The sequence below is a fragment of the Leptonychotes weddellii genome, chromosome 12 (assembly GCF_054177405.1).
Source record: "Leptonychotes weddellii isolate Sample4059 chromosome 12, ASM5417740v2, whole genome shotgun sequence".
NCBI lineage: Eukaryota > Metazoa > Chordata > Mammalia > Carnivora > Phocidae > Leptonychotes > Leptonychotes weddellii.
In genome coordinates this window covers 9,118,820-9,130,532 of record NC_138380.1, presented here as the reverse complement: position 1 = coordinate 9,130,532, position 11,713 = coordinate 9,118,820, and the positions used below count along the sequence as shown (strand labels likewise).

General features: G+C 34.4%; 1 long non-coding RNA gene across 1 annotated transcript in view; it reads left to right on the top strand.

The window, feature by feature from the left end:
• Window positions 1–249: 249 nt before the first annotated feature.
• LOC145716389 (uncharacterized) overlaps window positions 250–11,713 on the top strand; it is a 29,365-nt gene continuing 17,901 nt past the window's right edge. Inside the window, exon 1 of the long non-coding RNA XR_014139022.1 lies at window positions 250–305. This is a non-coding gene — a long non-coding RNA (uncharacterized LOC145716389). The remainder of the gene's footprint in view (window positions 306–11,713) is intronic.

The window sequence follows — 11,713 nt, the reverse complement described above, 5'->3', positions numbered from 1 at the left end:
AGAGCAAACCTACTACTTTCTTTTTGATCTGGGTAATTGCCAGTGTATGTGTCATTTTCAGATGTTTGGTTAGCTGTGGTGTTTTTAATGTGGTGCTCAGATTGAATATAGTATTGTAGATGTGGTCTGACCAAGTCAGAATACAGCTGGGTATCCTGCCTTTTATTTATCTCTATGTTGTGTTTCTATTTATCCACAGTAAGTTTGACTCAGGTAATCTTTTTTTTTTTTTTTTTTTTTAATGAAGTGGGGGGAAATCGGAGGGGGGAGACGAACCATGAGAGACTGTGGACTCTGAGACTCAGGTAATCTTGATAGCAATATTATTCTCTTAGGTTTCCCATAATTGTATCCTCAGCCCAGTGCAAACCCAGAGCCTTGATCAGTTATTCCAAATTATGTAATTCCTTTTGTGGAAAGTAAATCTAGCACTTCTCATAAAATCTATTAAATGTTATCTTATACCAGACAATCAAAAATATTTTAATCAATTTTGTGGCTTCAGTGTATAGTAGAGGATCTAGTACATACTGGCTGCTTCATAGATATTTTTGAATAAATATTGCTGAATTAGATATCTTTGAATTTTCTTTCAGTATGTAATTTTTTAGTGCTATTTTAATGGAACATTTATTGCAGATTTTATAGGTATGATTGCGGGCTCCATTCAGTTCACTGATAAAAATATCACATGAGACAAGGTCAAGGATAGGGCCTAATGACAGTCCATCATGGATTCCTGAGGATTTCAATTAAATTCCACAAGCATTTATCAGTGCTGAATAGGTGGCAGGCCTGTGTAGGCCCTAACGATACATTGCCTTAAAAAAATACACAGGCTAGTCTGACATAGCCCTATTAATCCACACTCATTGGGTACAGTGATTCAACTAGCCCTTAATTCATCATACCATCATTTATATCTTATTTCACCTTATAAAGCTATTTGAGATAATTTGATGTATCAAGATAAACTGTGCTTTCAGCATTCATATAACCTGCAAACCTGAAATGTTATAAAAGAAGATACTAAATTGGATTCTAATGATTCATTCCCGGTAAAAACACTCCAAGAGGCTGTATAGTTTGTCATTAAAAAGGCCTTTGTTTTATCAGCTTCTTCAGCCATTATCCTGGTGATCTTGGACAAGTTACTTCAAATTTCTAACCTCCATTCTTTTTTCACTTGTAAAACCTAGACAGTGACATAACATAACTTAGAGAATTGTTTGGTGGGTGAAATAAAATAATCAACTCTCTCAGATCCCTTTCCTTGGGAAATAGATTCTGAGGCTCTGATATTTGCATACAACAGGTTAATTGGAGAAGCTTCTGGGAATCAACCCCTGTAGGAGATTGAAGGGTGGGGCAGGGAGAGATGTGACCGGCTCTGCAGTTGCAACAAAGAGTCAGATGATTCCATGGGGAGCTCTAGAGGTGGGATGTCTGCAGGCGTCTCAAAGCAAGGGTGGGGGTGCGGGGTGGGGGACGTCTTTGCACTACTGCCTGGACCAGTCATTGGATGCAAGTAACCCCTCAGAAAGGAGGCCTGGCCTTGGGTGGGCAGCTTCCTTTGACAGAGGGTAGGACCAGAGAGGGTCGCACCCCAGCTGTCAGCAGCCAACATCACGGCCACTGCAGCCTACGCTCCGTGTACCAAGGTCATCAGTGCCTGTTACGCACTGACTGATGAATGGGCATTAGCTATTATTAGTGTCATAATTATTCCTTTATTTCTTAATTCACTTATCTATTTACTTATTAGATCTTCTATTATGGAATTTTTTTTAATCTTTTATTCAGAATTACTTTTAATATATTAATTTCATCAGTTTTCACTTCTCTGAGTAAATCAAGTTATCTTTTTTAACAGAACATTTTAAAAAATTTTTTTTAATGACTTTTTTTTAAGACTTTATTAATTTGACATTGAGAGAGAGAGAGCACAAGCAGGGGGAGTGGCAGGGAGAGGGAGAAGGAGGCTTCCCGCGGAGCAGGGAGCCCGATGTGGGGCTCGATCCCAGGACCCTGGGATCATGACTTGAGCTGAAGGCAGATACTTAACAACTGAGCCACCCAGGCGCCCCCCTCTTAGTGGAAAGTCTTATCATTTATATGCCCTGTCCACATTTTTCCAAAGGGGGAGAAAATGATCTGTGGGAAAGAAGGCACTGGAAGGAAACTAACAGTGTCGAAGACATGTATTCTTTCTCTGCTAGGGTGGATGACTTCTTCCTTGGTCCTTCACTGATACATAGTTTTGGGGTTGCTACATCTCATTTTTAACAAAAATTGTAGAAAACAAAGCATTGTAGAACACTGAGAAAACTTTTTCCAAAAGTCATATTCTCTATCATGGTAGAATTCTTTTTTTTTTTTTTTAAAGATTTTATTTATTTATTTGACAGAGACATAGCGAGAGAGGGAACACAAGCAGGGGGACTGGTAGAGGGAGAAGCAGGCTTCCCGCTGAGCAGGGAACCCGATGCGGGGCTCGATCCCAGGACCCTGGGATCATGACCTGAGCCGAGGGCAGACGCTTAACGACTGAACCACCCAGGCACCCCTAACAGAATATTTATTGATTTATAACTGACCTGTGATACACATGTTTAAAGAATACATATTAACATTTTCACACACACAAACATACACACACACATCTGTGAAACCATGACTAGAATAAAGATAGTGAACATTTCCATCAGGTCCAAAAAGATTCCTCATGCCTGTGTGTAAACTATCTATCCCTGCTGCTAGTCCTCAAGTAGCAACTGATCTGTTTGTCAGTATAGATTAGTTTTCTCATTCTAAAATTTTATATAAATAAAATCATCTGGTATGTACTTTTTTGGATATGACTTGTTTTACTCAGCATGATTATTTTAAGATTCATCAATGTTACAGTGTCTACAAACAGTTCATTTCTTTGTATTGCTGAATGGTATTCCACTGTATGGATATACTGGAGTATGTTTATCCATTCACCTGTTATTAGACAGTGCAAGGTTTAGATGGTTGCATGCTTTTATTTCTCTTGGGACAATATCTAGGAGTGGAACAGTTTGGTCAGGTATGTGATTTGCAAATATTTACTCCAAGTCTGTGGTTTGTCTTTTCATGCTATTAATGGTGTCTCTTGAAAAGTAGAAATTCTTAAAATTTTGTTAAGTCTTGTTTAATTAAGTCTAAGAAATTTTTTCCTAGCTCAAGGTCACAAAGATTTTCTACTATGTTTTTGACTAGATGTTTTAAAGTTTTAGATTTTATATTTAGGTTTATGACCCATTTTGAATTATTATATATAAAGTATGGATCAAAGTTCATTTTTTGACATATAGATATCCAGTTATTCCAGCACCATTGATTAAAAAAAAAACAGTTTTTGACAGAATTTGCCATTGCTCTTTTGTCAAAAATCAAGTCATTTTTCTACAAAACAAAATAGCCATGCATTATTCAGTTTACATATTTCTTCTTGAGTGAGATTTTAGTAGTGTGTATCTTTCAAGAAATTTTTCATTTCATCTAAGTTGTCAATTATCAGCATAAAATTATTCAAAACTGTCATTTAATTTCCTTTCCTATATATAAAATCTGTGATAGTAACACCTTTCTCATTTTTGTTATTGATAATTATATCTTCCAGCTTCTTTGTCCTGATCATGGTGACTATAAGTTTATCTATTCTATTGATTGTCCCAAGTAATAGCTTTTGGTTTTATTGGTTTTCTTCATCATTTTTCTGTTTTCTATTTCATTGTTTTATGCTTCTGGTCTTTATTTTATTTCTTATATTTTCTTTGAGATAAATTGGTGTTCTAGTTTCTTCAAGTGGAAATCAAGGTAATTGATTTGAGACCTTCTTTCTTTTCTAATGGAGGCATTTGGTGCTTTAAATTTTTTTTTAAAGTTTTTATTTAGATTCCAGTTAGTTAACATAGTGTAATAATTAGATTCAGGTGTACAATTCAGTGATTCATCACTTCCATACAACACCCCATGCTCATCACAAGTGAACTCCTTAATCCCCATCACCTATTTAACCCATCCCTCCGCCCACCACCCCTCTGATAACCATCAGTTTGTTCTAATTACCACTATGGTTCTACCTCATAAATTTGGCTGTGTTGTTCTTTCATTTTCACTCATTTCAAAGTATTTTCTAATTTCTTTTTGGATTTCTTCTTAAATCGGTAAGTTTAGAAGAACATTTTCCAAATATTTGGAATTGTTCAGATATTGTTCTGTTGTTAATTTTTAATTAAATTCCATTGGAGTCAGAGAACATATTTGTACCATTTAAGTTTTAAAAAAAAATCAATGAGTCTTGTGAGTGGCCCAGAAATAGTCTACTTTGTTAAGTGTTCCATGTGCAATTGAAAAGATTGCATATTCTGCTGCTGTTGATTTTATAAATGTCAATTAGATCAAGTTGATCAATACTCAATGCTATTGAGTATTGTTTATTTCTTCTCTATCCTTATTAATTTTCTGTCCACTTGTTTTATCAATTTTTGAGAAGGTGGTAAATCTCCAATTATAATTGTAGGTTTTTCTATTTCTCCTTGCAGTTTTATCAGGTTTTGCAATTCTATTATTAGATACATAAATATTTATAATTACTTTCTCTTAAAATATTGATTCATATATAGTTATGAAATGATACTCTTTATTTCTGTTAATGTTCTTTTTTAAGTAAACTTATCTGATATTAATATAATCATTCAAGCTTTCTTTTTATTGTTGTTAGCATTATATGTTCTTTTACATTCTATTTCTTTTACCCTATTTATGTTCTCATATTTCATATGTAATTCTTTAGGCAGCATACAGTTTATTTTTGCTTTTTGATCCAATCTGACAATAACCTGCTCTTTAAAAATGTATTTCAATATTTACATTTAAATTTAATGTGACTATTGATATGGTTGGTTTTAAATTTAAAATCTTGTTATTTGTTCTCCACTTGTCCCATCTGTTCTTTTATTCCCCTTGCTCTCTTTTCCTGCTTCTTTGGTGTTAATTATTTTTCTCATGGTTCAATTTTAGTTTCTTTGGTGTCTCGTTAGCTATAACCATTTGTCGTGTTATGTTAATGGCTGCTTTAAAATTTAAATTGTCACAGTCTACTTTCAAGTGACAATTATACCACTTGACATACAGCATATGAACTATATCATAATGTATGTCAATGTCCCCTCTTGTCTTTTGTCTTGTTGTTCTCATTCACTTTAAATGTGTAACAAAGTTCATTGTTACTATTTTTACTTAAAGTAGTCCTATACCTTTTAAAGATCCTTAAGTAATAAGAAAAATAGTTAAAAAATATTTACACAAGCTGTTACCCTTCCCAGTGCCCTTTATTCCTTTGTGTAGATCTGTATTTGCATCTGGTGTTATTTTCCTATTGCCTGAAGGAATTCCTTCACTGTTTCTTATAGTACAGGTCTACCGCTGGTTACTCCCTTTTGGCATTTTTATGTCTGAATCAAATTTTATTTTACCTTCATTTTTGAAAGGTATTTTTCTGGCCATTGAATTATAGGTTGGAAGATTTTTTTTCCCTCTTGGTGTTCGCTGTCTTCTTGTCTCGCATGGCTTACAAGAAATCTTCTTTCATTCTTATTTTTGTTCCTCTCCACACAAAGTGTCTTTTTTCATTATATGTTTGGTAGGGTTTTCTCTTTATCACCGATTTTAAGCAATTGGCTATGATGAGTCTTGGTATACCCTCCTCTCCTCCTCCTCCTCTTCTTCCTCTTCCTTCTTTGAGGTTCGTTGTATTTCTTGTTTGTAGATTTAGAGTGTCCATCATGTTTCAAAAAATTGGGGGCATTATTCCTTCAAATATTTTTTCTGTTCTTTCCTCTCTTTGAGGGATTTCGATTACATGTGTATTAGGCCCCTTGATTTTTCAGCAATAATCACTGAAAATGTGTATTTTTCCCCCTCTGTTTCATTTTGAATAGTTCTATTGCCAGTTGTTCAAATTCACTGAGAAATAGTTCTGCAGTGGCTCATCTGTTGTCTATCATGACCACTGAGTTTTTCATCTCAAACAGTGCATTTTTAATTTTGATTTTGGTCTTTTTTTACCTTCTCTGTCTCTACTTATATTGCTTAATATTTCCTCCAGCTTCTTGAACATCTAGATTACAGTTCTAACTTTCTATTAATTGAGTCATCTCCTCCAGGGTTGGTTTTGATAGATTGATTGTTCTCATCATCATTTATATCTTTCTGCTTTTTTTGCATTACTGGTAAATTTTTATTGAATCTAAGACATTGAGGCTTTTCTACTCTTGGGCTCTGCATTTTTTTCATCCCTTTAAATATTCTTCCACTGTGGTCTGGGATTTAGTTAATTTACTTAAAAACAGGCTTTTCCTTTTGGGCTTGCTTTTAAGCCTTGCTAGGAGGTAGAAGAGCACTGTGTGTCTTGGACTACACTTCTCCTTTACCGAGGTAGAATTTTTCTTGGTACTCTCTGTGATGCCCTGTCAATGATGAGATTTTTCATTTAGGTTATTGTGAAGAGAAATCCTTCTTGGTCTGTGCAAACTCTTGGAATTGCTCCCTTTCAGCGTGCTGGTTGATACTTTCCAGACTTTGTGTAGTTTCCTCACACTCATTAACTGATGAATTCCTGGCGGGGATACCACTAGGCTTCGCCTGCATTCCCTTGCCTTGCAACATGACCACAAACTTACTCCAGATAACAAGCACTTGCTGTCCTAGAGGTCATCTCATTCTTTTCTCCACCTCTCATAACTCACTCTCCTTCATTGTCTGATGTCCTTCCCAGGAATTATTTTACATATTTTTTGTAGTTTTTTAGGTGGGAAAATAAGGTGGGAAGCTAAGTCTAGTTCCTGTTACTCTACTTTGGCCTGAGGTTGAATCAACAATGTCTTTGTCTTTCTTTTTCTTCTTAATTAGTAGACTTTGTGTGTTTGTTTTTTAGAGCAGTTTTAGGTTTAAAGAAAAATTGAGCAGAAAGTACAGATAATTCCCATATACCACTTCTCACCACCACCCCCTCCATAATTTCCCTTATTATTATGATGAAAATCTTGCATTAATATGATATGTTTGTTCCAATTGATGAACTAATATTGATACAGTATTATTAGCTAAAGTCTGTCCTTTATATCAAGGTTTACTCTTGTGTTCTACAGTTTTATAGATTTTGAAAAATGGTATATTGTCATTAATTACCATTATAGTATCCTACAGAATAGTTTTACTGCCCTAAAAGTCCCTAGTGCTTTTTCTATATATTCTATGCATTCTCCCTCCTTCCCTCAACCTCTGGCAACCACTGATCTTTTTACTGCCTCCATAATTTTGCCTTTTCCAGAATGTCATATAGTTGGAATCACACTATATCTATCTATCTATCTATCTATCTATCTATCTATCTATCTATCTATCTATATCTCCTTTTAATATTGTCTTCTTTCACTTACTAATATGCATTTAAGGCGCCTCTATGTCTTTTCATGACTTGATGGCTTTTTTTTTTTTACTGCTGAATAATACCCCACTATATGGATGTACCACAGTTAATCTATTAAAAAACATCTTAGTTGCTTCTAAGGTTTGCCAAGTATGGATAAAGCTGCTATAAACTTTTATGGGGACATAAGTTTTCAACTCATTTGGGTAAATACTAAGGAATGCATTTGCTAGATCATATGATAAGGCTACACATAGTTTTGTAAGAAACTGCAACTCAGTATTCCAAAATGACTGTACCATTTTGGGCAATGAATGAAAGCTCCTACTGTTTTATTCCTCACCAACATTTGGAATTATTGGTGTTTTAGATATTAAGCTATTTTAATATGTGCATAGTTGTATCACATTGTTGTTTTAATTTGCAATTCTCTAATATATGGTGTTGAACATCTTTTCATATGCTTATTTGCCATCTGTGTTATTTCTTTGGTAAGATGCCTCTTCAGATTTTTTGCCCATTTTTAATTTTTTTTTAAATTTCTTAGTATTAAGTTTTAAGACTTCTTTTTTGGATATGCCATTATTAGATATGGGCTTTTCCAATATTTTCTCCCAATCTGTAGCTTATATTTTTCATTCTCTTGACAGTGTCTTTCACCAAAAATTTGTAATTTTAATGAAGTACAATTTATCATTTTGCTTCATTAACCATGCTTTTACTGTTGTATCTTAAATGTAATTTCAAACCCATGGTCACTTAGATTTTCTCCTGTTACCTTCTAGGAACTTAAAATTTTTTGCACATTACAATTAGATCCGTGATCCATTTTGAGTTAATTTTTTTGAAAGATGTAAGCGCTGTGTCCAGATTCATTTTTTTTGTATGTGGATATCCAGGTGTTCCAACACCATTTGTTGAAAGACTGTCCTTTCTCCATTGAATTACTTTTGCTCCTTTGTCAATGATCAGTTGACTATATTCGTGTGGGTTTATTGGGGGGGGGGGCTTCTTTGGTCCCATTGATCTATTTGTTTATTCTTTCACTAATGCCACACTGTTTTGATTCTGTATCTTTATATTAAGTCTTGAATTTGGGTACTGTCAGTCCTCTAACTTTGTTGTCCTTAAATATTGTATCAGCTGTACTGGGCCTTTTGTATATCCAGATAATCTTTAAAATCAGTTTGTTGATATCTACAGAATATCAGCAGGGATTTTGATTGGAATAGCACTGAATCTATATATCAAGTTGGAAATAAATCTTGACAATATTGAGTCTTCCTACCCATAAACATAAAATATATTGCCATTTATTTAGTTCTTCTATTTCTTTCATCAGAATTTTCTAGTTTTCCTCATATAGATGGTTCACATATTTTTTAGATCTATACCTAATTTTTAAAATTTTTTGGTATTAATATGAATGGTGTTGCATTTTACATTTTAAATTCCAACCATTCATTGCTAGTATATAAGAATTGACATTTGAGGGACGCCTGGGTGGCTCAGTCGGTTAAGCGTCTGCCTTCGGCTCAGGTCATGATCCCAGCGTCCTGGGATCGAGTCCCGCATCGGGCTTCCTGCTCCACGGGGAGCCTGCTTCTCCCTCTGCCTCTGTCTCTCTCTCTCTCTGTCTCTCATGAATAAATAAATAAAATCTTTAAAAAAAAAAAAAGAATTGACATTTGTATATTAACCTTGTATCCTGCAACTTCATTATATTCATTTATTAGCTTTTAATAGCTTTTTTGTTGAGTCCCATAGATTTCTACATAGAAAATTGTTTCATCTGTGAAATAGACAATTTTTTTTCTTACCTTGCAATTTGTATTATTTTTACTTCTATATCTCCGACTTATTCCATTGGTTAGGACCTCTAATACAATGGTGAAGGGAAGTTCCTTGTCTTTTTTTTTTATCTTAGAAAGAATGCATTCAACATCTCACTACTAAATATTATGTTTGCTCTATAATTTTTACAGATACTCATTTTCATATTGAGGAAGATCATTCTGTTTACTGTATTTTTAAAAGTTAAGAATGGGTGTTGAATTCTATCAAAGGTCTTCTTATGTTCTAATAATATTCTGTTTTTTCTTTTTTAATCTAGTTTATATGGCAAATTATATTGGTTGTTTTTTTTTTTAAGATTTTATTTATTTATTTTGACAGAGAGAGAGATAGCGAGAGCAGGAACACAAACAGGGGGAGTGGGAAAGGGAGAAGCAGCCTCCCTGCTGAGCAAGGAGCCCAATGTGGGGCTTGAACCCAGGACCCTGGGATCATGACCTGAGCAGAAGGCAGATGCTTAACAGATGAGCCACCCAGGTGCCCCATATTGGTTGATTTTTAAATACTAATGAAATCTTACATTCCTAGGAAAAACATCATTTATTTGTGACATTACATCTTTTTTATATTGTTGCGTTCTATTTGTTAATGTTTGTTACAAATAACTGCATCTAAGTTCATGAGGGATATTGGTCTGGAATTTTGTTTTCTTCTAATATCTTTGGTTTTGGTAACATAATGTTAAACTCATTAAATGATTTGAAGTGTATTTCCTCCAATCCAAGTTTTTAGAAAAGTTTGTGTAAAAATTGGCATTATCTCTTTCTTTAATGTTTGGTAGAAGTTACCATTGAAGCCATGTGGGTCCAGACTTAAAAGATGTGTTTTTCTTATTGAGATATAATTGACCTATAACACTGTAGGTGTTCATCATCATTAGGTGTACATCATAATGATTAGGTATATGTATATATTGCAAAATGATGACCATAATAAGTTTAAATTCATCACCACATATAAATTTTTTTTCTCATGATGAGAACTTTTAAGATCTACTCTCTTAACAACTTTCAAATACACAGTATAGTATTGTTAACTATATTCACCATGATGTACTTTATATCCCTAGGACTTATTTGTCTTATAATTGAAAGTTTGTACCTTTTTACCACATTCACCCACCTTCCAACCTCTGTCTCTGGCAACCACCTGTGTCTTTCTATTTAAAATAGATTTCCTAGAGAGAGCACCTATTTGGGATTAATCTGACAATAGGCCTCTTACATTGTAGGGCAGGGTTTTCAACCTTGGTACTGTTGACATTTTAGGCCAGATTTTTGTGGGGTACTGTTGTCTCCGTTGTGCGATGTTTGCAGCATTCTTGGCCTGTACAGACTAGATACCAATACCTGAGTCCCACTCCTAACCCCCAGGTGACAACTAAATATGTCTCTGAACATCATGAAATGTTGACAGGAGGCAAAATCATTCCTGACTGAGAATCGCTGGCTTACACCATTTAACTTTATTGCAATCATTGGTAGATTTGACTTTAAATCTACCATCTTACTGTTTTCTTTTTGTTTCATTTGAATTTTTTCCCCCTTTTCTCACCTTCTTTTGGATTGAGTAATTTTTAGAATTCTATTTTAACTGCTGTATTGATTTATTAATTATACCCATTTCTTATTATTTTTTAGTGGTTTCCCTAAGATTTACTGTATACATTTTTAACATATCACAGTCTACCTTCAAATAATATTACAACCACTCAACATTTAGTATAAAAACTTTACAGCAGTACATTTTCTTTTCTCCTTTCTTGGTCTTTTTGATATCCAAGAATTGTACCTTTGCTTTCTTCTGCCTCAATAGGTTCCTTATATGCATGTGTTGATCAGCACTCAGCTGAAAATTTGAGGGGAAATGCATACTGATCTCTGGTGCTCTCTGTGCATCTCTTTTCAAATCTGGTCATTTTGGCTTCTCTAAAAGTCAAACTCTGTCTCCTCCCTTCAGGGATATTTCTAGAATCCGCTTAGGTTCTTCTCCTTACACTGCAGCTTATTAGCATGATGATAATTTTACTCACGGAAATCCTGGCATCTCTCCCATTTTCCAAATTGTTTTTGAGGATTACTTATAGTTACTTTCTGTTTTTAAGTGTTTCCAGACACTAGATAGTATTTTCTGTCTCTCTGTGATCTAGAATATGGTAAACTTGAGATCCTATCCTGTGACCCTATCCAGACTGTCCCTGTTTAGACACACCCCGCCCACACGACATTCAACCCCGTGCAACATTTATTAGTTCTGTAGACTAGTAATTTGTGGGACATTGACAAGTTACATATTATTCATCCTTCCTCCTAAAGGATTTTTGGGCAATTTTGATAAGAGGGAGAATTTTCATTGACCTCTCTCTCCAAGAAAATTTTAACTTTTACTGTCTTACTA